The sequence below is a fragment of the Pogona vitticeps genome, chromosome 4, assembly GCF_051106095.1.
Source record: "Pogona vitticeps strain Pit_001003342236 chromosome 4, PviZW2.1, whole genome shotgun sequence".
Classification (NCBI taxonomy): Eukaryota; Metazoa; Chordata; class Lepidosauria; order Squamata; family Agamidae; genus Pogona; species Pogona vitticeps.
The window spans coordinates 191,956,990-191,984,911 of NC_135786.1; the positions used below are offsets into that span (position 1 = coordinate 191,956,990).

Below are 27,922 nucleotides of genomic sequence, written 5' to 3' on the forward strand. Positions count from 1 at the left end.
GAGAACCATCATCCTTTTTGTCCTCCCTTCAAGCGGTGGCTCCACTACTGTCACCTCCTCAACTGTCTTCCCTAAGATGGATGTGATGGTGGTGTGCGGGGGAAGCAGGGAGGGGGCAAGAAGCCTTCTTCTCCTCTTCCACCCTTTCTCCCCTTCCCCCTCCAGCCTGCTGCTACCTCTTCACCACTCAAGCCCTGCCTCAGGCGGCCTGGCTCGCAGAGGATGCAGCTGAGTTCCACCTCCTGATCCAGGTAGCTGAGGAGGAGTTCCCACCACTGGGGAGGAAAAGTGTGCCACCAGGGGGCCTTGGGTATCCAGGAGCCCCACTCCAGGGAGCGAAGATTGCTTGGCTGGGGGTGTGTGTGCAAGCAAGGGCAGGGTGCACGCAGAAGAGAACCAGGCAGGGGTGTGAGTCAACAGCAATGTGTTCCTCTCCTCCAAAAACCACTGTGACCTCCCAGAAAACATTTTGTGAACTCCCTGGGGAGTGTCACCCTGTTTCCTTCAGGAATAGTAGCAATGACTCAAGCCACTGGGAATTTAATGCATCCAACCCAGCCAGCAAAAAAGTGGTTTTTGCCTCTTGTCTCTGGGTTGTGCCCAGATTTTAGATGCATTTCAATACATTCAACTGGCATCCGGTACTAAGTCCAGAAGTAATTATGGCCCCCCTGCCAGTCCTTAGCTTGCAAGAGTCCACCTTTTTGCCATCACAGTATTCTACTCCATTGGTTCCCATTCTTGGGTAACCCAGGAGTTCTTGAACTGCGATTCCCAGAAGCTTTCACTACCGGCTGTATTGGCTGAGGTTTCTGGCAGTTGCAATCCAAGAACACCTGGGTTACCCAAGGTTGGGAGCCATTCTTCAACTCCAAGATCTCAAGTTTTTCTTCTGAAGTCTCAGGAAATGGGATGCTATTGACCTGGCAATCTCTTAGCAAGGATCAAAGGAAAAAGGGAAAAGATCAACTATGAATCTGGAGTAGACCTTGTTCAAATAAATCATTAATACCAAGTCCTGTTTTTTTTTTAAATTGTTATTATTTAAGATATCTTTTCCTAGCCTTTTTCCTTAAATGATCCAAGGTGGCTTACATCATTAAAAGGATATTTAAAAGCATTAAGTATACAAATATTTTAAAAGAATTAAACAAGTATTAAAATGGTAATTAAAACCAGTACTAAAAACACATTTAAAAACAAACCCAAGAGTACTAATTGCTGCAGTCAGGGATACATTGCACAGTGTAGAGGAGTACTATGCCCTCACATACATGCATACATGGGAGATCTATATCTGATGGAAATTGAGAAATTGAAGGATCATGTACTCTGGTGCTCCTTAGAAAAATTCAGGCTTTGTAGTCAGTGCCTGGAAGGAGCCGGCTGGGAGGGAGAGTGTAATACACACTAGTAACTGAAAGTGAGTAACACCTGGAGCTTATCAGTGTGAGATGCCTTCAAGGCCAGGCTGGCTCATTCTTTGATACTGAGCTAAAAACTGCTCTTGTCTTCATGAATGCTCATGGTAACTCAACACCTGATTGGAAGATCCTCTGGAAGAGTTCAGAAGGCAGAAGCTTTAGGTACAAAAATGGGATCAGAAGTTGTTTTGGTTGGCTTAGTTATTGCTTAGAACGTGTTATGCCAGTTTGTTGTCCTGATGCAAAGAATACACTTTATGTTTGCTCTGAAACTATGCTGAAGCTAAAGTGTAGGTACTAGATTTGTTTAGCTGGCTTTTTATTATCTTACATATTTACCCTGTATTACTCCTTCCTCAAGCTGTTAATTATTTGTTCTAACACCTTTTTGCCTTTTTTTGCAACTACTGAAACACTCTTGAAAGTTTTTTGCTCTTTTTTTACTTTTCCCCGACCTTTAAAATATAAAATTTCTTATACAGTTGTTTGCCTTTTTGAATTAAGAGAATTTGTGATACTTAAAACCAGGCTTTGCCTTGACCATCTACCAGAAGCCTGTATGTTTTGTGAGTTTAGTGGCATTTCTACTTTGCGGGCTTGGCATAAGAGTCAAAGTGGATTTGTGGGTTTCCTTGAAAGCATTGCTTAGTTGGGATAGACTAAGGTATTGGGAGGTTGCTGAGCAGGAAGATTTCCCCAGCAATCAGCACATTTAGTCCGCTTCATTTCAGGGTAGTATGGCTGAGGAGTTAGTGTAGGTCTCCCAGAATCTGGGGAACCTTGATGACAACCACACCCAGTTATATATTCATTCTCTGCCTTGATATCAAGCAAGAATATACATTCACTGGTTTGTTTACTTTAATATATCATCCATACATTTTATCCTAAATAAAAAGCAGATTATTATACTTTCTATAAGACTGTTTGCCAAAAGCAGGCCTCTTTAAAAAAAAAAAGGTATCTGAACAGTTGGATATGACTGCAGAAGGTCTATGGATGCTTTCAGATTGTAGAGAGTAGTAGAAATGCAGCCTTAGAGGGAAAGGGCCAATTAAGATTTCATTGCTTGGGAATATTTCCTTTTGGGGCTCCTAGAGTGCCACAGGCAGCATAGCCTCTGACCAAGCATGCTGGAAGATTCTGAGAACAGTCCATAAAGTAACATTTTCAAGCTCTGTAAATCTCTGTTTAACTGCTCGTATTTTTAAGTATTTTAAAATAGTGTACCTATATGTCGTCTTTGCAAATATGTGAATAGTAGTGTTAATTGGGTCAAATGTGATTTTAAAAGTGGATTATGCAAAGCAAACTGCTGTCAATCAAATGCTAGCTTGCATACTGGAACCATATTCCAGGATCCAGTGTAGAGTTTTATAGAGTAAGTGGTATCACTTCATAGTATCACTTGGTATAGAGCAGGGATTCCCAACCTTGGGTTCCCAAATGTTCTTGGACAACAACCCCTAGAAGCCTTCACCACTATCTGTGCTGGCTAGGACTTCTGGGAGTTGTAATCTGTGAACATCTAAGGACCCAAGGTTGGGAACCACCGGTGTAGAGTATCATGTATCAGAAGTAGATTTATATTTGTTTTGTGTACAGATGGGGAAACACTCATTGTGGTTAAAGCAGTTTGGCTTCTATTTACTGTTTGTTTACAGGTAACGCCTATTGAGATTGACTCTGCCACATTAGTTCATGATCCTGGTTGTGTCTAATCACAAGTATGTTCCATTGACTTTCGTGGGGCTTACTCTCTGGCAAGTGTGTTTATGATGATCATATTAAGAAGACAAGCAAGAGTTCCTTGATGAACAAGACATATGCCAGTCCTTCAGCTTTGTTTGTAGCTTAGCCCATACTGGATTCCTCCAATCAGATTACAACTCACATTGGGCCTGTGGAAAACAATGAGGAAAACAAAGTTTGCCATTATAATTTATGTCAACAGCAACCTGGAATCAGTGATTATTCCAAAGGGACACTCTGAGCCAGGATTCAGAGATAAGATGTTGCTGACTGACCCCTGCTGAATCTCACTGTTAGTGATAACTTTTACTCCTAGTAAGCCATGCTTTGAAACATAGAATGTCAGAGTATGCTGAAAGAGTAGTTTAACCAAGGATGGAGTTGCTGAAACTTTTCTCATTTCACTTTTATATTCAATTTCTGAAAGTTTTATCCTCGCACAAGTTTTCAAAGTTCTGGATTCATGCTCTTCTGACAGCTTCTCCTAAATAGAATGAAGATGAGGTCCATTTTACTCACTGCCACACTGGAGCACCAAACAGTTTAAAGTAGTAGGTAACCACCCAAATAAAAAAGCTCACAAACTACTTCCAAATCTCACAAACTATATTTAGACTTACAGGGGTCCTCTTCTGAAATTTCACCACTCCATGGGTTTATGTGAGCAGTTAATTTGTTAGTACAGTAGGCAGATCTTATCTTGTAGCTCCATAAGCCCTTTTCTTTTAAATATGAGTAAGACTGAAGTCTGATTTTAAAAATAGATTTTTTGGGCAAACAGCCATCTGTCTGTTGCTTGTGCTGTTCAAGGTTAAGTTATTATTAGTTACCCCATCAACACTGTATACTAGACATTACACAGAACACAACACTGGTGGGTTTGCCTGCCTGGTAAGTTTAAAAGCTAAGCAAGAGGAGGGAGCATGTCAGTTAAAAAGATTCTGTAAGTGATATTAAAGTTGGAAAAATAATCTGGTAGCAGACAGAGAAGAATGGTTAGATCAGTGGAAGGTCTGAAAAAACTTTGAGGAAGGTCCTAAAGGATAAAAAAGGGTGGGGTTTGTTGTATAAATAAATTAAGACATGTGTGTATTACACCAGGCATAAAGTATTCAGGTACCATCAAGATGTGTAAGTGGCCTGTTAGTGAGTTTTTGTGGATTACAACCCACTTCCTCAGACACATCAACTACAAGATTTAGGCTGCTCCCATCTGCAGACAAAAGCCTGGTAGTTTAGCTTCACAGGCCATCACATGTGGCCCAGCTTCTGATCTCTTTGCTTTAACCCCAAGTTTTACACCATCTTTGAAAGTTCACCTTATTTGCAACTTGTTAGTGATTCATTCCCCTTCACGAATTGCTGCCTTGTCCTGGCAAAGGGGCTTGAGTAACTCAGAGAAGCCATGGGCTATGCCGTGCAGGGACACCCAAGACTGACAGGTCATAGTGGAGAGTTCCGACTAAACACAATTGGAGTAGGAACTGGCAAGCTACACCAGTATCTTTGGCAAGAAAACTCCATGGACAGAAACAAAAGGCTAAAAGATACCACACTGGAAGATGAGCCCTTCAGGTCGGAAGGCATCCAACATGCTATTGAGGAAGAGCGAAGTACAAGTAGCTCCAGAGCTAATGAAGTGGTTGCTCCAAAGCCGAAAGGACGCTCAGTTGCTGAAGCACCTGGAAGTGAAAGGAAAGTCTGATGCTGCAAAGAAAAATACTGCCTAGGAACCTGGAATGTAAGATCTATGAACCTTGGTAAGCTGGATGAGGTCAAACAGGTGATGGCAAGAAAAAACATTGACATCGTGGGCATCAGTGTACTAAAATGGATGAGAATGGGTGAATTCAATTTAGACGATTATCATATCTACTATTGTGGGCAAGAATCCCATAGAAGAAATGGAGTAGCCCTCACAGTCAACGAAAGAGTGGGAAAAGCTGTACTGGGATACAATCTCAAAAATGACTGAATGATTTCAATACGAATCCATAGCAGACCTTTCAACATCACGGTAATCCAAGTTTATGCACCAACCAACCACCCAAGCTGAAGAGGCTAAAATTGACCAATTCTATGAAGACGTACAACACCTTCTAGAATAGACATCAAAGAAAGATGTTCTTCTCATTCTAGGGGACTGGAATGCTAAAATAGGGAGTCCAGAGATAAAAGGAACAACAGGTAAGTTTGGCCTTGGAGTTCAAAATGAAGCAGGGCAAAGGCTAATAGAGTTTTTTCAAGAGAACAAGCTGGTCGTCACAAACACTCTCTTCCAACAACACAAGAGGCGACTCTACACATGGACATCACCAGATGGGCAATACCGAAATCAGATTATGTTCTCTGCAACCAAAGATTGAGAAACTCTGTACAGTCAGCAAAAACAAGACCTGGAGCAGATTGTGGCTCTGATCATCAGCTTCTTATAGCAAAACCCAAGCTTAAACTGAAGAAAGTAGGAAAAACCACTGGGCTACTCAGGTATAATCTAAACCAAATTTCTTATGAATACACAGTGGAAGTGAAGAACAGATTTAAGCAACTAGATTTGGTGAAGAGAGTGCCTGAAGAACTATGGACGGAGGCTTGTAACATTTTACAGGAGGCAGCAACAAAAACCATCCCCAAAAAAAGGAAATGCAAGAAAGCAAAGTGGCTGTCCAACGAGGCCTTACAAATAGCAGAGAGGAGAATGGAAACCAAATGCAAGGGAGATAAGGAAAGTTACAGAAAATTGAATGCAGACTTCCAAAGAATAGAAGGAGAGACAAGAGGGCCTACTTAAATGAACAGTGCAAAAAAAAAAAAAGGTAAAGAATAGAAAAGGAAAAACCAGCGATCTGTTCAAGAAAATCAGAGATATTAAAGGAACATTTTGTGCAAAGATGGACATGATAAAGGACAAAAATGGTATGGACCATACAGAAGCAGAAGACATCAAGAAGAGGTGGCAAGAATACACAGAGGAATTATACCAGAAAGATCTGGATGTCCTGGACAACCCAGATAGTGTGGTTGCTGACCTTGAGCCAGACATCCTGGAGAGTGAAGTCAAGTGGGCTTTAGAAACTATGGTTAACAACAAGGCCAGTGGAGATGATGGCATTCCAGTTGAACTATTTAAAATCTTAAAAGATGACACTGTTAAGGTGCTACATTCAATATGCCAGCAAGTTTCGAAAACTCAGCAGTGGCCAGAGGATTGGAAAAGTTCAATCTACATTGCAATCTCAAAGAATGCTCCAAGTACTGTACAACTGCACTCATTTCACACGCTATCAAGGTTATGCTCAAAATCTTACAAGGTAGATTTCAGCAGTATGTGGACCGAGAACTCCCAGACGTACAAGCTGGACGAATTGCTAACATGTGCTGGATTATAGAGAAAACCTCTACTTCTGCTTCATTGACTACGCAAAAGCCTTTGACTGTGTGGGCCACAGCAAACTATGGCAAGTTCTTAAAGAAATGGGAGTGCTTGATCACCTTATCTACCTCCTGAGAAATCTATATTTGGGACAGGAGGCAACAGTTAGAACTGGATATGGAACAACTAATTGATTCAAAATTGGGAAAGGAGTACGACAAGGCTGTATATTGTCCCCCTGCTTATTCATCTTATATGCAGAATACATCATGCGAACAGCTGGACTGGAGGAATCTCAAGCCGGAATTAAGATTGCCGGAAGAAATGTGAACAACCTCCGATATGCAGATGATACCACTGTGATGGCAGAAAGTGAGGAGGAATTAAAGAACCTCATAATGAGAGTGAAAGAGGAGAGCGCGAAAATGGTCCGAAGCTCAACATCAAAGAAAACTAAGATCCTGGCCACTGGCCACATCACCTCCTGGGAAATAGAAGGGGAAGATATGGAGGCAGTGACAGACTTTACTTTCTTGGGCTCCATGATCACTGCAGATGGTGACAGCAGCCACAAAATTAAAAGATACCTGATGTTCAGAGGAAAATGGTGACAACCCTTGACAGCATCTTAAAAAGCAGAGACATCACCATGCCAACAAAGGTCCACATAGTCAAAGCTACGGTTTTTCCTGTAGTGATGTATGGAAGTGAGAGCTGGACCATAAAGAAGGCTGGCCACTAAAGAACTGATGCTTTTGAATTGTGGTGCTGGAGGAGACTCTTGAGAGTCCCCTGGATTGCAAAGAGAACCAACCTATCCATTTTGAAGGAAATCAACCCTGAGTGCTCACTGGAAGGACAGATCCTGAAGCTGAGGCTCCAATACTTTGGCTATCTCATGAGAAGAGAAGACTCCCTGGAAAAGACCCTGATGTTGTGAAAATGTGAAGGCAAGAGGAGAAAGGGATGACAGAGGGCAAGATGGTTGGACAGTGTCATCGAAGCTACTAACATGAATTTGACCAAACTCCGGGAGGCAGTGGAAGATAGGAGGGCCTGGCATGCTCTCGTCCATGGGGTCACGAAGAGTCAGATATGATCTAAAGACTAAAGAACAAGGTGATTCATTAAAGATATTGCCCAACTGAGATATCTGCTTGTACAAATGCATCACAGGGCTACAATTTGTCCATAGACATGTATTCCAAATAAGAGATACCTGTGCAAGTCAAGAGAGTAAATTTTGACAAAAGGGAAGTAAGATGTAGGGTAGGGGCAGGATGGCAGTTTTAGAGGTAAGATTAATGAAGTTGAAAAATCATGACTTCATACAATGTTACCTTTAGGCAGTGTTCAGAAACAAGTGAAGCGATGGAGGGATCATAGCAATGAGAGAAAGTAACTTTGAGCATTGTTTAGTGCTAAAATATATGCCTAAATTGTGGTGAATGATCATGTGTTCTGTCGATTTTATATTTTATCTCTCTACAATGATGAGAGAGACTGTTTTATATTTCCCCTCTTAAATTTTAACTTGGAAATAATTTTCATCTCCTAAATGTTTGGTAAATTGAGTCACCATTCTGTGCTCTTTTAAACATTACATGTTCTTCTTAATCATCCTAAATCACTGGCATGAATTATCACAAAATAAATCTGTGGCTTCAGAGTGAGAATACAGCTAGTGCTCCACCCAGCAAACGAAGCAGAAAAAAATGTAGAGAAACAACCATACTAATGCTTTCAGAGTCTTTAACTAGAGCTTGAAAAAGTCATTGTTTTGCCTTCTGATTCCCCTGCTGCATGGCCAGTTGTAGTTCCAAAGAGTAATTTTTCCAAGCTCTGTCTTTAAATGGAGCAGATTAGGAGAGATTATGGCACATGTATGCTATGTGATGTCAAGTCAGTTCTGATATATTAACAACCCATGTATAGTCCAAGATATGCGAGATATTTAAGGGGTGGTTTTACCAGTGCCATCCTCCAGTGGCTGAATGGAGATTTGAACCTGAGTCTCCTAAGTCCTAGTCTCACTCCAGTCCACCATACTCACTGCCATGTAGGTCTTGTTGAACAAAGAAGTGCTTGGATGCTACTGAGGAGAATCAGTTGCAAGCAGGACCAAGCTGTAGCATGAGGTAAAATGAGGGAGCAACCTGTGGAGCTGGGAAGTGGGTGTGATAGTGAAGTGTTTGAGGACAGAGAAGGATGTGACTCCTAAACTGTGATGGCCAACTGCTTAACAGGAGAGCAGGCCACAAGTTACAGTACCTGGGTCGTACGTTTACACATTCTTGCATGGTCGGGATCACAGGGTGTGGAAGCTAATATTTCAAGACACAAAGAGGCACAAGAGTGGCATTCTGCAGTTTTTTTAGATTGATTGGGGTGTGCATTCTGTGGTCCTGCTAATGGTGTTTGGTTGCACAATCCATAAGCCCTAGTTTGGGCAGCCAATGTGAGGGATAATGGGATCTGTAATCCAGTAGCATCTGGAGGAACACAAATTGTCCAGTCCTTTTACAGATAAGCAGTTAAACCACACAATACATAATGAGACATAATTAAATTTGCTCTTATGAATCACAATGCTAAATATAGAAACTTTTCATAAAAGTTATTAAAGATCAGAGCTATTTCCCCAGAGTACAATTTTAAAAGCTAGGAATATAAAGCAAAGCAAACTTTTAGAAGGTGAAGGTCTTTCTCAAAAGGCTGCAGCTGTTCCCTTATTTATTTACTCCTATTCCTCTCTTCCTTCCTATATCCAACCATTTTGATTTCCAGGGCTGTTACACGAAGCTTATTTCCAATTTATTTAATTATGCATAATTATAAGTACCCCACCTTCCCTTCCTGCCCAACGCCTTGCAGTTCTCATGCTATTTGAAACACATAAATCCACAGAACAAATGTGCCATCAAGTACATTCTGACTTATTGCAACCCTTAATAGGAATTTTCTAGGTATGAATTACTCAAAAGTGGTTTACTCTTTACTTCTTCAGTACATAACTTTAAAAGTTCTGCTTGTTCTGCTAGCAGTTCTAATCAGTCTTGAACTGGTACCAATACAAACATCAGGCTTTACATACTGGCCACAACAGAGGAGACTTCTATAGCTAGGCTGGTCATATGTTCTCTTTGTAGAGGAAACCCTATAGTTGAAGGTATTTGTCCAGCCCAAGTCTGATTTAATGAAAAATAACAAAGAGGGAGACAATGGGATCCTGTTTAAATTATAAAAGTCATTTCTAATTTTGCATCTTTATATCAATTTGGCGCATGCAATTTTATAAAAATTGGTGGCCTGTGTTGTTATATTTATGATGTGTAAGAGGCTAATTTATCTGTACATTTTCAGAGCTTTCATATAGCATAGAATTGCTGCTTTTGTACTTTGTTCTCCTAAGACATGCCCAACCTCTAGGTGTTACTCTGAGCCATTTTTTGGAAATGTGACTCTTGTTTTTCAGCTCTCTGATTGGTCTGTTGGGATGCAACCTTACTCTCCCTCCATACGTACACTACGGTGTGCTTGCTTCACTATGTCATCCTAGCTAAAGATGCAAGGCAAAGAAGACAGGGACATAGTCTGCCACACCTTTTCTACATGGCTTATGTAATGCTGCCCTAACTCATGCTTAGAAAGAAGTACAGGTGGGGCAGCATAGGAAAAGCTGTAGTATAATTAAACATTGCTTTATGCAAAGCACCATACTATGTTGACACCATGGTTGAAATCCTCTTGTTTACTGTAGTGTCACTAGATGAGGCTCATCAAATCACTGGGGACTGTTGAGCTAATTCTTTGGATATTCCACTGATTCAAGTGGACCTATTCTAGTTGTGACTTACCTTGGCTGGCATAGTAAGTTAAAGTAGGCCCATTTGAACCAATGGAAGGGTTCACCAATTCAATAGGCTTGTTGTTTTTGTTTAGTCATTAAGTTGTCACTTCTCGGACTTTTGGCTAAGATCAAGTGTAAGTTAGAGTCTTCCACAATAGTTGTCTCCTACTCTTCGTGACCCCATGGACCAGGATGTCAATGTTTAATCTTGCCATCTCCTGTTTGACCACATCCAGCTTACCAAGGTTCATAGAACTTACATTCCAGGTTCCTATGCAGTATTTTTCTTTGCAGCATTGGACTTTCCTTTCACTTCTAGGCGTCTCCGCAGCTGAGTGTCCTTTCGGCTTTGGCCCAACCACTTCATTAGCTCTGGAGCAACTTGTATTTGTCCTCTGCTCTTCCTCAGTAGCATGTTGGACACCTTCTGACCTGAGGGGCTCATCTTCCAGCCTCATATCTTTTAGTCTTTTGTTTCTGTCCATGGAATTTTCTTGGCAAGATACTGGAGTGGCTTGCCAGTTTCTGCTCCAGGTGGATCACGTTTAGTAAGAACTCTCCACTATGACCTATCCGTCTTGGATGTCCCTGCACAGCATAGCCCATAGCTTCTCTAAATTACTCAAGCCCCTTTGCCATGACAAGGCAGCAATCCGTGAAGGGGGAATAGGCTTACCTTAGTTTAACTTTCAAATTTCAACAGGATTTCAGCCAGTATCTCAGTTCATGCCTCTCTCCCCATATGCTGACATGTTCTACTGTATGGCAACATGAAAAGAAGACACAAGCAGGAGTGTAGTCTTTACGTCTGAACACAAATAGAAATGTATACCGATGTAAAGACTACATGATATATAAATATTTCTACAGAAAACTTGCTACTCTCTTGCTGTTTTGCTCTCTTGCTATTTGAAGAATGAATTTGACTTAAAGAGAAGAACACTGTGGCTGAGAAGTCTATGGTTTCTGAAAATAGAGGCATTTCTTGTTTGTTCTACTCTAAGAAGATTGTTCCACTCCTTTTTTATTATAAGTATTTCCCTTTGTGTTCAGTGGGACTTATCCCCACATTAATGTATTAAAGAGTTGCAGTTATAACTTTTTAAAGATTGCTTGAGTCTTTTTACTCTTCAAAACTATCTCTATATAAACCTCTTTATAAACAGGTTTATAAGGAATATATCAATAAGAGAATTCATGTTCAGTAAATTAGGGCATTCAGAATTAGGGCCTTGTTTCCTAATTCACTTCAGGAAGGAAAACTCTGTCATGAAACCTAAACACAGGAAATGTTAGTTAAAGGGGTTGCTGGTGGGCCACAGCCTGTACAGCTCTTGTTAGCAGGTAATACAGGGAACGACTGTGAGATGTCAGGAACATGGCGAGATGTTGGAACTCTTGTCAGCAGCCCAAATACCCCAGAAACAAGTTTTAAGAAAATTGTGAATATATTTTTCTAGATTTATTGACAGCATGACACAGTTTCACACACAAGGTTACCCTCATTCTGGAAAAGAAGTAATAGTTAAAGTAACACATAGAACAGTATTAGGTATATTAAGAGATGTGGGAACAGCTAATGTTATTTGGGTTTCTTTAAAAGAACAAACTGTTCTTTGTTAATTTTCCTTCCTTCTGATTGTATCGTCAAATCCTGCTAGACTTATCACAATTTTGGGTTAGATAATCTTCTTGATAGATGGCAGGAATGCTGTAGATACAATATACTGTAACTTGACTTTAGCAAAGATTTTGACAAAACGCCCCATGAGATACTGTACTGATTAGCAAGCTAACTAGGTGTGGACTGAAACAGAACAACTGTCAGATGGATACACAGTTGGTTACAGTATCATATTCAGAGAGAGTGCTTGTTAGTAATTCCTAATACTGAAGAGGAGAGGAGGTAACACATAAGGGTACCACAAAGCTCATCTTGGGCCATTTTATATTAATGACTTGAATTTAGAGGTTCAGGGAATGCTTATCAGATTGTGGATGATGCAAAATTGGGTGGAATATTTAATGTCCTGGGAGACGGAACCAAAATTCAAAAATATCTTGATAGGCTCAAGCACAGAGCTGAAAACAACAGAATGAAATTTAACAGGAATAAGTGCAAAGCTCTACACCTAGGGGGGGAAAGACACAATTGTAGGATGAGGGATATAGCTTGCATAATATTACGAGTGAGAAGGATCTTGAAATTCTTGTAGATCACAAGCTGAATATGAGCCAACAGAGTGATGTGGCTGCAAAAAGAAGGCAGATTATATTTTAGGCTGCATTAATAGAAATATAGTCTCCAAATCCTGAAAGGTGCTAGTTTCCCTGTATTTAGCACTGGTTGGTCCTTACCTTGAGTACTGTGTCCAGTTCTGGACACCACACTTCAAGAAGGATGCTGACAAATTGGAACAAGTTCAGAGGAGGGCAACAAAGATGATCAGGGGACTGGAAACCAAGCCCCACGAGGAAAGACTGAAAGAATGGGGCATGTTTAGCCTTGGGAAAAGAAGGGAGATACAATAGCACTTTTCATATCCTTGAAAGGTAGTCATGGGGGAGGGGGAGGATCTGTTCTTGATCATCCCAAACTGCAGGACACGTAATAATGGGCTCAAGTTACAGGAAGCCAGATGTCCATTGAATATCAGGAAAAACTTCGTGTTAGAGCAGTACCGCAATGGAATCAATTACCTCAGCAGGTGGTGAGCATTCCAATGCTGGAGGCATTCAAGAGAAATTTAGATAACTATCTGTTAGATATACTTGATTTTGATCCCTGTATTGAGCAGGGGGTTGGGTTTGATGGCCTTATAGGCTGCAATGCGCTCTACGTGGGGCTGCCTTTGAGGCTGCTGCGGAAACTACAGGTGGTGCAGAATGCTGCGGCCAGACTCCTCAGTGGTGTGAAAAAATACCAACACATTTCAGCCACTCTGGCCGCGTTGCATTGGCTGCCCATCCGATTCTGCATCGACTTCAAAGTGTTGATGCTTATGTATAAAGCCCTAAATGGCTTAGGGCCTCGATACTTGGTGGAACGCCTACTTCCACCAAGTTCTATCCATGTCACTCGCACGAGTCAGGAGGTGAGGCTGAGGAGCCTAACGCCGAGGGAGGCCCAGAAAGAAAAGACAAGAAATCGGGCCTTCTCAGCGGTGGCTCCTCGCCTCTGGAATAACCTTCCCCCTGACATTCGCGCGGCTCCCTCGCTGGGTATTTTAAAAAATCAATTAAAAACATTGATGTTTCGGTGGGCCTTCCCCTCAGCCAACTCCTAATCTTCCCTCTTTTTCCCCTTTCTTAGTGTTTGTCCCATTTTGTCTAAAGTCTTTCCCCTATTTAAAATTGTTTTAATATTATATTGTGCTTGCTGTAAGCTGCCTAGAGTGGATTCAATGAGACTAGATAGGCGGGATGTAAATAAAATAAATAATAAATAAATAGGTCCCTTCCAACTCCATTATTCTATCTTACTATGTCACCATGAAATTAATTGCATTACTTGGGAGGAAGGGAGAACTTAGTGGGTTTGATCCAGACTAAAGCTGCAATGCAGAGTCTATTCCTTTCTCATTAACTTGCACTTAAAGTCTCAGTAACTCACTCTGAGACAGTTGTAAGAGAAAAAAACAAGAATCATTTGTTATTTACAGTTGCTTGAAGTTACAGACTTGTGTATACTGCTTTCTTTACTGCACCTGTACTTAGAAATCAACTGAACTGATCCACAGCAAACAAACAACTGCAACCAACAGAGCAAAGAGAGGGAGATGGGTCGGGGTGCTCTCTTTGAATTTAAAGACTAGAAGGAACTATTGGTTAGTGCTAAATAGATAGTTACCCCAGCCCAGAAAAGTTCCTCCCAGTAACACAAACTACAGACAGCGTGCAACGTTGCAAATGAAACGGCAACACAGAGCCACTTTGGCCCCTTTACTGTGAGAAAGGTAACATAAAAATTAAGATAGTTTCAACATCTATAAACAGCAAAAATACAGTGTAGTCCTATCCATCTCTTTACCAATCCAAGCTAACTGATACATATTTAGGGGAAGGAAATGTCATGGTCCAGAATCCTGTTGGAGATTTCCATGCAAGATGTTCTGCTATTTAATGAAATACCTGTTTGTGCACTTGGTTGCACAGCCAGTCACCATACCAAAAAGTGCATAATGTTACTTGGATATGTAACTCACCAGCAAGGTACTGGCCATGGTGTTTAATAGGCTTAATCCTAGGTAAGTTAACTGTTTTCTCTCTCTCTTTTGGGAATCAGAATGGAGGTTTTTGTGTTTACTCGGGTTGGAATTTAAGGTACAAGCAGGGTACAGCTTTGTGAGGAATCTAGATAGGGGAGTTGATCTCTGGTCTGAATTCCTTTGCTTTTGGAATAAAGTTTTATCCATAACTGTGTGATAAGCTGATATTTTTTGCTCTTTTGGGGGGGTTTTCTTTGCTTTGTAAACCTCGTCGTCATTAAGTCATGTCCGACTCTTCGTGACCCCATGGACCAGAGCACGCCAAGCTCTCCTATCTTCCACTGCCTCCCAGAGTTGGGTCAAATTCATTCTGGTAGCTTCGATGACACTGTCCAACCATCTTGCCCTCTGTCGTCCCCTTCTCCTCTTGCCTTCACACTTTCCCAACATCAAAGTCTTTTCCAAGGAGCCTTCTCTCCTCATGAGATGGCCAAAGTATTGGAGCCTCAGCTTCAGGACCTGTCCTTCCAGGGAACACTCAGAGTTGATTTCCTTTAGAATGGATAGGTTTGTTCTCCTTGCAGTCCAGGGGACTCTCAGGAGCCTCCTCCAACACCACAATTCCAAAGCATCAATTCTTTGGCGGTCAGCTTTCTTTATGGTCCAGCTCTCACTTCCATACATCACGACAGGAAAAACCATAGCTTTGACTATGCGAACTTTTGTTGGCAAGGGGATGTCTCTGCTTTTTAGAATGTCTCAAGGTTTGTCATCGCTTTCCTCCCAAGAAACAGGCATCTTTTAATTTCGTGGCTGCTGTTTCCATCTGCAGTGATCATGGAGCCCAGGAAAGTAAAATCTGTCACTGCCTCCATATCTTCCCCTTCTATTTGCCAGGCGGTGATGGAACCAGTGGCCATGATCTTAGTTTTTTTTGATGTTGAGTTTCAGACCGTTTTTTGCACTCTCCTCTTTCACTCTCATTACAAGGTTCTTTAATTCCTCCTCACTTTCTGCCATCAGAGTGGTATCATCTGCATATCAGAGGTTGTTGATATTTCTTCCAGCAGTCTTGACTCCGGCTTGGGATTCCTCCAGTCCAGCCTTTCGCATGATGTATTTGTAAACCTAGAACCACATAAATATCAAAAGTGGAAAAGAAGTTATATATTTACCAAACAATGTAAGGTAGATTTTTTCTTTGAAAAGCCACTGTATGGTAAACAAAGGAAACAGAAAACCACCACATAACATCATGGACTCACTGTACAAAGCAGATCAGTGTATCTCAACTGTTTCTAGCTGAACCACTCAAAATTCTCCCTAGGAAACCCTTTCCAAGTTACAATAAGTTCCACCAAAGCCAGTTGTGCTTCTGAAGGGGCGGATGGAGAACCACAACTTTCACAGAATAGTTGATACTCTCTATTGTCTACCTGGGTAAAAAAACAAAGTTAGAGTCTTCAAGCTTTCAGAAAATGGTATGATTAAAATTTATAGGGTATAATAGCAGTAAAGAAAAGATTGTCAAACATAGTAAAAAAGACAGCAGTAATGGTTATTTTACATGGGAAGGTGGGGGTGCAGGATAACATGGAAAACTATTATCATTCTTTGTTATATAGTGGCATGAGTCTCCATGTAAATCTGGGCTATAATGGTCTGAAGAACAGAACTGCACCTTCCAGAGGATGTTGGTTGATTAGAATAGGGAAAGCACTGCCCCATTTGTCTTGGCCAGCCCAGTCATGCCTTCTTACTAGAGATGGAGGGGTCAGGGCAATACTTCCTGCTTGCTTACTTGTCTCTGTGTGTGTGCATGTGCACATGCATGCATGCACACATAGAACAGAGATAGAAGAGAGTCTTAAATACCCCCAAATCACCACTCCAAGTAGAAAAACTTTAATTACAAAATATGGCAGTGTCTGATGACATCATCGGCTTCGAGGAGTGTAGCTTTATTTTACTGGATTTGGGCCATTATTTTGTTCTCAGTTTAAGAAAACAATTGGCTTCAATTAGCAAACAAATATAATGCAAAATAAGACTAAATGTTGTGATATAGTGGCAAAGCAGTAGGAGCTAAAGCTTTTATGACTTCTTTGCAGAAATATGTGTTTGAAAGAGGGCATAAATATTGTTTTTTGTCTCCTTGAAAGGAGCTACCAGTTGCTGGCACCACTTTTGTTCCTTGAAATAAATCACACAAGAGTTGGCTGGAACAGCAATCCATTTCCTTTCTAACTATCCTGTTAGAAAGAGATCTCTCCTTTGTGTCCTGTCATTGTTGATTATATCTTGAACAGTATTATAAAATATAATTCTTCACTGCATTTCTGTTTCAACTTCTCCCTAGCATTTGTGTATGCCTCCTGTTTTCAGTAATAACTGAATTCCTTTTGGAATTGATTTTTTTAATAATCTTTTTTACTCTAGTTTCTTTAAGTCATAGGTTAGAAGTGGTGGAATCAATGATTTTACATTTTTCCCATCTACAAAATGATGTGGCTTGATAGCTGCCACCAGTAAATAATCAAAATTTGTGCAGATTTAAATTGATAATAATATGTGGCTTAAAACACACGTCTCATTTTTTAACTCCCACCCTTTCATGCTGATCATGTTTGCAGTCCAGCTATAGAAATCAATTCATAATATTGTTAGACTAGGCTATGTTTTATAGAAATAAGCTTTTATATAATGCGGGTCTTCAGTAATCAGATCTTTCAAAAGTCTGTGCTTGGGTTTTTCCCTGTTCATTTTGATTGGGAATAGAACAAATGCTGCATTTGTTCTTGAAAATGGATGATACCACTCATCCACTCTCATCTACTATTCATCCACTTTTGACTGATTGGACTTAACAGTTGTAGTTTTAGAAGAAGTAGTTGTGTTAGCATATCAAGCAAAACCCAAAGAAAAAATAATAATAAAGACAAAAAAAATCTGTGGCATCCTTAAAGACTGTTACATTTTAATGTGAGCTTTCATGGACAAGTCCACTTCTTAAACTTTTCTGATTCCCAGTGTAGCTACATTTTCTCGCTTAATTTATATCACAACATGTTTCTGTTCTCAGTATGCAGTACTGTGTCCTTTTGCATAAAGGAATAGTGATACAGTATTTATCATTGAATGTTGATTTATGGTTTGAAAAATCCTTACAAATTCATTTACAGTTCACCTTTTCAGTAAATCAGTTATTTCTGAAGAAAGGAATAAGTAGTCTGGGTTGGTTTCCAAAATCACAGCAGATCTCTTATAAAGACCAGTCAAAATATCACTTCTTAGACTACATATCAAGGTGGGTGAGTAGATGTGAAGACTGGCTATGATGGCTGGGAGCCCCAAAATTTGCAATTTATAACAGTCTCGAAATGGAGTAAAGCATTTCTTAAGCAAGCTAAATTTGATTTGTCTCTTTTTGTTGCAATACTATTTCAGGATGTACTGAAGGAATTAAGAAACTATGATGGATGTTTCTCCAGGTTTTGAAGAAAATACATTTCTCAGCAGGACTGGCCCATGATACCATATTTGCTGGCGTATAAGGCAACTGGGCGTATAAGACGACCCCCCAACATTTCCACTCAAAATGTAGAGTTTGTTATATGCTTGCCATATAAGACTACCCCCTCTTCCGCATGCGTGATTCTGCTTTGGCTGCATCATGGGGAGAGTTCGTTTTGCTGCTTTTGGTTCCTTTCGCTGGGAGAGAGCGAGAGTTTGCTGGAAGAAGGACAGCATTGGTGCCAAACAGCTGACTGTCGGGAACCAGCAGAGAGGCGGTAGCCATTTTGGAGAGGCGGCAGCCATTTTGAGAGGCAGCAGCCATGTGGTCGCATCTCAAAATGGCTGCCGCCTCTCTGCTGGTTCCCGACAGTCAGCTGTTCGGCGCTAGAGTCAGGCTGTTCCCAGGCTACCAAGGAGGAACTCGGTCTTACTACCAGGTAAGTGACTCCGCTGGGAGAGAGGGAGGGTTTGCTGGAAGTGCACCGGGCGTATAAGATGACCCCCCATTTGGAGGCATGTTTTTCAGGGCCAAAAAGTCATCTTATATGCCGGCAAATATGGTATTCTGCTGCAAGAGGCACAACAGAACATGGCACCATTGTCCCACTTGGGTCAAAGTGTTTGATACTCAAAACCAGTTCAGCACCTAAGATAGAAAATTCCAGCAGTACTTTTCCCCATCCCTGGAAGTAAAAATACAATAATAACAAATCCATCCCTGTTTTTGGCCAACCAATAAAGACACAAGAAAATGTGCAAGCTTTGGAGACCACAGATTATATAATAAAGTAATTACTGTATTGATTTGCTGTGCATGTCACTGACATAAACCAGCTTCCTAAATCTCAGCAGTGAGTTTCTGCAGTTAACAATTGTATTTCCTGTTGCAGGGCAATCACATGACTTGGCACACAGCAAGAAATGTTAGCCCTGACTTCTTAACTGGAGATATTTGCCACTGAAATTTATACTGATGGACCAATGTCAGCATAAATATACAACTGGATCCTGACCAGTGTTTTGAAGGCAGAGAATGCCTTGCAGCATGGTGCTACAGAGGTACATGAACCTTAGGTTCTGAAGCTGTGTTATGGTGAGCCAGAATTGCTGATCAAGCCTGTAAAGTTTCCAAAAATTCTCCAAGGTTTTGTGAAGACAGCCTTCGCAGCCCCTATTATTCTAAACTTCTTCAAACTGGAGATGTCACAGACTGAACATGAGATATTTTGTATACAAAACATATTCTCTTTCAGTAAGTCAGGGGACTCATATATTATGTCAATGGAGCAATATTTGGATTTGCAATAGAAATGCAAAGGGGAGACTAGTGTGTACAAAGATTGTAGCAAGATTATTGTGAATCAGGACTACTGCAATTTCAAAGGGAGAGATATGCTGGAAGTGTTAACTTCTGATATAAAAGTATGTTACAAACAGTATCAAATGTTTTGAAAGCTTTAGGTAAATCTAATACACTTGAAAAGGCCATGTGTGTCAGATTCTTTGAACTTAAAAAAAACCTCAGCTAGCTGAGTTGCCCCTTTGGTATAAATAATAAGAGATTTATGGTGCATTTTGTGTACTGTATTCCTATTGGTATGATTATGTAATCATGAAAGCTTTAGAGACATCTGTAGATATCACAATTGAAAACTCTGACCTCTCTACTCATGACCTTAGGTGAATTCTATAGATCTTCATTGTTTCAAGTGCTGCAAGCGCTTGACTCACTAAGAGATCAATTGGAAATGAGAGAATTCATCTGCAAATAGTTGGAATAAATTCTTGGTAGACACATTGGTGGTGTAAAATGGTCATCCTGATGCTGTTCATTAGTGGTCACAGTATTTGCAACAAATTTACAGTAGAGATTGCACAGTGACAAACAGATGTAACACACTGTTCTCTACAACAACATGTTTCTCATTTCACTGGTGCTGTAAATGTGTTCTGGGCTTTTAAGTGAATGTCTATATAGCTGAGACACCAACAACAATGCGTTTTAAAAGTTTTTGTTTTGAACAGAGTCCCATAGAGTTTCCCAACCTGTGCTATGGACTTCAGGCAATTAGCACGACAGACTTAATGACTTACACTGACATTTGTCTGCCAATCCTGGAGTAAAGGTACAGGGCTGTTAGTATCTTTGTGACAGATATTAGCAGAATTGTAAGCCCCCATATTTACTTGAGCAAAATGAGTTAATACCAAGTTTTTCAATTTCTAAGCATGGGCCGTCCTGTGGTTTCAGTAATCCTTTTTAATGTCACTTCACCATGTGAGTTCGCGATCAGTTTGGAAGTAAAACAGAGTGACCCAAAAATAAATTAGTGAACTACTCATGTTCAAAGGGTGTCTTGGCTGTTTAGAGTCTGTGTATGTCTCAGCAATTAAATTAAAATGGCATTTAGCAGAAACCCAACAACTGTTTTATAGGTGGATATGTAATTATAATGGCAATTGGACTACACATTATGAAGGAGATGGGTCTAAGATAGTGACCAGGGAGCTTCTGCCCTGCTACATGTTGGTAGATTCCAGCTCCTATCAGTCCTAGCCAGCATGGTCAAATAAAATCTATCAACATTTTGAGGAAGGTGTCACATTGAATTTGTCGCTATCTGATGGAGGTGCAGGCTCCTAAACTTTGGATTAAAGAAACTAGATAATTGAGCATTGTATTAAGCATGCAATGACAGTTCATGCATAGAAGGAGACATGGGACTGGGCTCCTACCCCTCAGCTGATGTTCCATGATTCACTTACTTTGGCTCTTGACATACATGCATTGATTACATGGGGGTGGCTAAATTGGAAGGATATGCAAGTAAACCTCAGAAGCTTCACTGCTGAAACATCTCTGCATGCTACATGGACATCAGTTCCATCATTGGGTTAGGGTCACATCTGTGGTTTGAGCCTCATTAATTAATTAATTAATTAATTAATTAATTAATTTATTTATTTATTTATTTATTTATTTATTTATTTGTTTGTTTGTTTGTTTGTTTGTTTATTAGTTTATTAGTTTATTAGTTTATTAGTTTATTAGTTTATTAGTTTATTAGTTTTATTTATATGCCACATTTCTCCCAGCAAGAGACCCAAAGCATTGAATGAGGTGGTTTTATCGATTCCAAGCGTTTATGTCACATTTATTTATTTAAAATCTTTTTACCCCACCTTTCTCCTTAAAAAAGACCCAAGGTATAAACAAAATGTATACAAATACTAAAACGGATCAAACAAATAACAGGCTAAAAATGGTAAACAAAAGCAATACTAAAAATACATTCAAAGCAGTAAGATACAACAATACATTTAAAATACAGAATCTGTCCATCAAGAATCCACTGACCTACCCACCTGCTCACTGTGAAAACCTAAAGTAAATGTTTTGGAAAGTCATGATTGAGCTTGTATGGCTTTGCTATTTCTGGAATGGTGTGCCATCCCTCCCCATGTCCCTGTTCTACAGCCATAAAATACTCTAATTTGTGCCTGACAGCTACAGAGGTGTGTGTAAGAAAAAATGTCGTTTCTTATTGCTACCCCTTATCTGGCCTGAACTGCACTAGCCTCTTATTCTAGGCTGCCTGGACCAATCTACAGTATATCTTCCTGTAGATACAAAACTATTCAAAAGTTAACTGAAGTCACTCACTTTTAAAAAGAGAACTAGGGATAGTTGTTACATTGTGGACAAAACATGCTGATTGCTGCCCTGTGGCGGCCCCATCCCACAACAGAAACCACATTTAAGGAGCTGATGGAAAAGACCATGTTAATCCTCCATTCTTTTGTGGTCACTGATGCCATCATTACTTTCCCAAGCAGTCATGCCTGTCCCTCCCATGCTGTTTCTACATTCTCATGTTATTAGAATAGCATGGAATAGCAAGGGAGTGGCAGCCATGTGGCTCTTGTAACATAACAGCTGACTCATACTCTGGAGCAAATAATGATAGACAAAAAATACACTTGAATATATGATGGTTATATGAGGTAAATGTGATAATTCTAGGTACTGGTTTTATTGATTTGAAAGCTCTGCATACTGTGGATAGATTTCCAAGCAGGAAATAAGTATAAATTATAGCATAAACAAGTATAAACTATGTACAAGTAAAAACTATGTGCTACAACACATTAAAAATACACTAAATTGTAAAGCTAACAATAACATGAGGCAGAAACTAAAAATATACAATGCACAATTTTCAGGATTAGGGCAGCATCCAAATGCAAATCTTGCAAGGAATGAACTGGTATGTTTATGCATAAAAATACAAGCTAGAAAAAGAAGTGGATTTGTCTACAAATGCTCACATTAAAATATAGCAGTTTAGCCTTTAAGGTGCCACAACATTTTTGTCTTTTTGATTTTTGTTTGTTTATTTGTTTGTTTGTTTTTGCCTGACATACTAGCATAGCCTAACAGGGCTACCTCTTCTGAACCAAAAAAAGGTCATTATCTTTTATCTTGTTTTAATGCTGGATGTGATTTTACAGGACTGGCGTGAAGCAGTCTTTATATTGCAGTATTCCATTTACTAACACACACAAGTTGATTATGCCCAAAGGTTACCAAGTATCACAAATCTATCTTTTGCATGTGTCATGGACCTTTCAGCTTGGCAAACATTTTTGACTCCTATTTATTAAACAATGATGGCAACAAAGTGACACATAGATATGCAAGCCTACAGAGAACGAGATGGTTGGACAGTGTCATCGAAGCTACCAACATGAATTTGACCAAACTTCAGGAGGCAGTGGAAGACAGAAGGGCCTGGCGTGCTCTGGTCCATGGGGTCACAAAGAGTCGGACACGACTTAACGACTAAACAACAACAACACCTTAGCCATTTATCTGCAGTTTTCACTGAATTTTGCATGGATGAAATTGAATTAAAAACCAGCAGGTATATAGCGTAAAGCTCACCATGGAAAAGCCTGGTAAGGGAACTGCCTTTTTTTTCATTCAGTTGGTAGGTGTGGTCTGTTTTGCTCTGATTTGCTGGCATTGCTTTCTGCCAGTTTCTGCTCTGTGTTCTTGTGTGATCCGATGGAAAGGGGCCATTGCAGGCCTATCAGTTCCCTCAAGCCTGCAATGGCCCCTTTCCATTGGATTCCCCTGTTGTCTCCAAATAGTGTTTCTTTTTTTGGGGGGGGGAGGGATGATTTCCATATTTAGTGTTAATGCAAATAAGCATTATGTCACCTTGGAAAAATAAAATAAAATTCAAAAGAGGCCAAGGGAAGGGTGCTCTCAGTGGAAATTGCCGATCTCATAGATGGCTTTCTTCACAGCTTTCTTCCTCTGCCCATGCTGACTCCTGCAACAAGATAATTGTTTATATTCCTCTCAATGGCTACAGTGATACACCCACAGAAACCAGTAGGGACCCAATTTGAAATACAGTAACAAAAGCAGGTTTCCCTCTGCTGTGTGGTCACACCCTTTGTTAGACAGATTAATGCGGTCTATGACTCAATAGCAGCTGGCTTCCTTTTCTGTGCGTCACTTTATGAATACTAATAATTTAAAAACTCTGTTTAATACTCCATATGATCTGGAGGTTTAAATTTACAGTTACACTCATTATCATGTTCCATGGGCAAAGAAATACTGGCAAGAAACTAGTATTTGGGTGAGAATTTTGGTTTTGAAGGAAAAGACAGCTCATGTTCAGAAGAAATCAAATGACCTGATGAAGCAAATTGTAGGTGTAAGAACGAGCAAATGTTACTAACAGTCACTTACTTCCCTTGGAGATTTTCTAACTGTTGCCATTCGAAAGTCTAAGTTCACCCTGAGCCTGAAACTGAGGGGATGACTTCATGAGAGTTTAGCCTACTGTTCGGTCTGCTGCAAGGATGGGCTTGTTCGCTCATCCTTGCAGCAGACTGAACAATAGGCTAAGACAGTGACTGGACCACATATTTGCTAGAGCAAATCCACCTGCCCCCAAAACTGTCCTATTCTGAACCTTTCTGGAGTTCTGCTTTTTTTTTTTGTGCAGGTAGGATCGCTCTAGTTTGTTTCGTTTCCAAAGCATGCAATTACTCAAAACAAATCAGACGTGAGCCTTCCCTTGTTAATTTTTCAGTATGGTGAAGTGATTTTTTTAGACTGTTTTAGGCAGCACATATGCACTGCATCAGATTTGAAAGAGAGAGAGAGAAAAATTTAAAACTTCCTCCTGGAAGCAAAAGGAGACTGCAGAAAAGCAAACAATCCCTCCCCTTTTTTAAAAAAATGTTTTTTGCTGCCTCCTGTCTTCTTTTGCCTCCAGGAGGAATCTTCCATTTATCATTTATGCCAAGACAACATAAAATACCCCACACATGTTTCTTAGCAGAATACTATACTTGCATTGTTCCACTAGTGATGACATTGGAAATTGGGTCTTTGTATTGATAATTAACCTCTGGTAATATAGTCTTTGTGTGTCTCACAGGTCTTCTGTTAATTTTGTTTTATTTTTGTAAAGCCATTGAAGAAGACCATGAGATCAGCAAGCATTTGTGTTTTGTTTTGTTTTTAAACTTGCATATGTAATTGTCAAATTGTCTCTGTATATCTTCTTTCTTATTGTATATATTTCTGATTTTATTGCTGTGTATATATTTGATTTGGCTTCATGATATCCAGATTGCTGTACTGCAACTGTGTTTTATGGTGGTGGTTATGAAATATTTAGATTTGGTTCATAGACATGGGAGGTGTTGCAATAAATTATTGTTTTGGAATTTCTTTTTACTTATTCTAAGTTCATACAGAATCAAGTTTGTGCATGGTTTGCTGTGATTTATTTCCTGCCATTTTGCTTGTGGATCCTGTCATTCCACCAGTAGCATGACATTGTAGGATATTGCCCTTCACCAGTATAGATAACCACACTTTTAGCTTTATCCACAGTCCAATGAAGACAGAATAATTGTCAGGGAGGTCAATAACTGCATGATGTAACATTCAGACAGAGATTGTGATAGATCCTATGGGCATAGATATTTAATTGCTTATAGTAGCAATTGTGTAAGAATTGCATCATGGCCAATTCCCAGGACTCAATGGGATCAGCTCAGTTCAAAAATTTTTAGCATCTTTTACAGATTTCATGTAATGGATACATATGAGAGTCAGATGTTTACATTTGATGAGCTGACTTTACTGAAGTAGGGTATTGTAATAAGAAGCTTCCTGTACATTTTAGGGATTAAAATGATAGCTTCATGGCTTTGTAGCTATGAGAAAGCACCATGTTGTCATATTGTGGGTTTTTTTTCTTCTTGGTGTAAATATTGCTGTATTTTATTTTCTAGTTCCAAATTGCTGAGAGAAACAGTTTATTCCAGAAACTGGGGAAAGTGCATGAATCCACCAAGTAAGTTCTGTTAATTCTTTTGTTACTAAAAGATATATCAAATAAAATAACATATGCCAGTATTTCTTTGCCCATAGTAATTGACAATAATTTCAAATCCCAATTTCATAGTAATTGAAATAAATTCAGTTATAGATATAATATATATATATAAACTGTTCAATGCCATGCCAAATTCAATAATGGCAAACTGACAAATATAAAACAATGCAAATGCCATGCTATAATATGAATGGCAGAGAACAAAATTGCAATGAGGGGAAATGTCCACAAGGTGGCAATGTGTAGAAAGCCTTTTTAAAAATACAGTATGGGCATGGTATTCATGCAGAATGCAGCGATCCAAGAATGTTCCATATTAAACGTAATGTCCTTTCCTGCCACCTGGATTTTAAATGCAAGGGGAAATCTATATTTAAATAATTATACCATGCAATCTGTTTTGCAAAGAGGGTATATGTAAGCTTGATATCTGTCTTGGTAGATCAAGAATATGCAAAAAGATTTTTTTAAAACAATTTTGTAGTCTGATATTTATAAATTGTTGTTGTTCAGTCATTAAGTCATGTCCAGCTCTTTGTGACCCCATGGACCAGAGCACACCAGACCCTCTTGTCTTCCACTGCCTCCAGGAGTTTGGCCAAATTCATGTTAGTAGCTTTGATGACACCGTCCATCCATCTCATCCTCTGTCGTCCCCTTCTCCTCTTGCCTTCACACTTTCCCAACATCAGGATCTTTTCCAAGGAGTCTTCTCTTCTCATGAGATGGCCAAAATATTGGAGCCTCAGCTTCAGAGTCTGTCCTTCCAGTGAGCACTCAGGGTTGATTTCCTTCAAAATGGATAGGTTTGTTCTCCTTACAGTCCAGGGGACTCTCAAGAGTCTCATCCAGTACCACAATTCAAAAGCATCAATTCTTTGACAGTCAGCTTTCTTTATGGTCCAGCTCTCACTTTCATACATCGTTACTGGAAAAACCATAGCTTTGATTATGCGGACCTTTTTCGGCAAGGTGACGTCTCTGCTTAATATAAAAACGTTTGTTTCTGTAGGTGCTTCAAAAATATCAGTGAGTATTCACATCCTGAATTAAATAATATCTTAGTACTTTTTACAGAGTCTTCGTACAATGGAGACTGCTGCCGAAGTTTGTCCTGGTAGAGTAGAAAAAAGGAGGAGGGGAAAAGCCTTATGCTGACCTTGGCAATCCAAGTTCTTTACCATTGCATGGAGCAGAATAGAGGAGCACAGTCGGGAGTTGTCTACATACAGTCTGATCATCTTGATCCCTTAACTTGGAAAAAGGCATTGCAGTGGCTGGAGCAGCAGAGGTGCAGTTTGGACACATGGAAAGCTTCCAGAGGCATAGGTAACTGAAGTGCTTCTGGAATTCACTGTCTTTCCAAAGGCATCTGAAGCAGCATTCTAAAGTTTCCCTTATCCTCTAATAATTATTTCACATCCCTCTTCAGCTGCCTGTGCTGAAATGTGCTGGGATTTCCATTCTATACACCAGCCAGTCAGCAGGAGCCATAGCAATCTGTGTTGTTTCATTTCAACCAAATCCAGCTATATATTCTTTATGTATGATGGTAGAATGAGTCATTGGAATAGGCTTCTTCCAAAGTTACTACTGGCATAAATTATTCAAAGCATATGTTTTTGATAAATCTCTCATTTAGATAAGTTTAGTTGGTACTTCCATACAATTCCTAGAGGTTGTAAACAACATGTGACTACACTAGGGCAGCAAAATTGGCAGTGCCATAGCTAACAAGTAGAAGGCAAGTTATATATAGCTGAGGACGAAATAAGGAGTTTCTTTAGAAACTCACTTAAAATTGCCATAGCTAATTTTAAAAAAAAACTATCTTGGAAGTCATATATGTCCAGGAATCTTCCTTGAATCAACAGATAATTTCCCAGATAATTCTCCATGGCATACTGTCTATAATATTTCCTCTGAAATTATTTAATTAAATGTTGTAGTATAATTCATGGTATAATATGACTAAATATAATTCTTCAGTACTGGGTTTCATTGTGTAATGGTAGAAGTAATAGGTTTTATAAAGAAGTAGTAGGTTTTATGGAGAAGCATTAATCAAAGTTTTATTTAGGGCTTGAAAAAGCAGTTGCAGCAGCCTGCACAGGAGTTTTTGTATAAAACTGCTATTTATTCTTGGCATGGTAAGTTATAATAACCTGCAATTTTACAGCTTCTGTATATGGTGAAATATTTTGCCAGTTTAACACAGAATATAGTGAGCATCTATACTGCACCTTTAGGCCTTTAATCTACTCTTTTAAGTGGAGTTTCAGGTCTGCAACTTATCTTTCTCCAAGATTCCTAGGCAAAACTCCAAGATTAAGGGGCTGAGACATTATAATATAGCGGACATGGAG

General features: G+C 39.7%; 1 protein-coding gene across 4 annotated transcripts in view; it reads left to right on the forward strand.

Annotated features, from left to right (window-relative positions):
- Nucleotides 1-27,922, forward strand: part of MAPRE2 (microtubule associated protein RP/EB family member 2) — a 111,934-nt gene that overhangs the window by 13,371 nt on the left and 70,641 nt on the right. For 2 of the 4 annotated variants that reach the window (XM_078393731.1, XM_020790946.3), the window contains exon 2: nt 25,453-25,514. The exons of 1 other annotated variant lie outside the window; for it this stretch is intronic. The gene's annotated coding sequence lies outside the window, so the exon portion shown is untranslated. Of the gene's footprint in view, nt 1-1,514; nt 1,587-25,452; nt 25,515-27,922 lie in introns of those variants that run through there. One more of the 4 variants, XM_020790945.3, reaches the window with a different exon arrangement.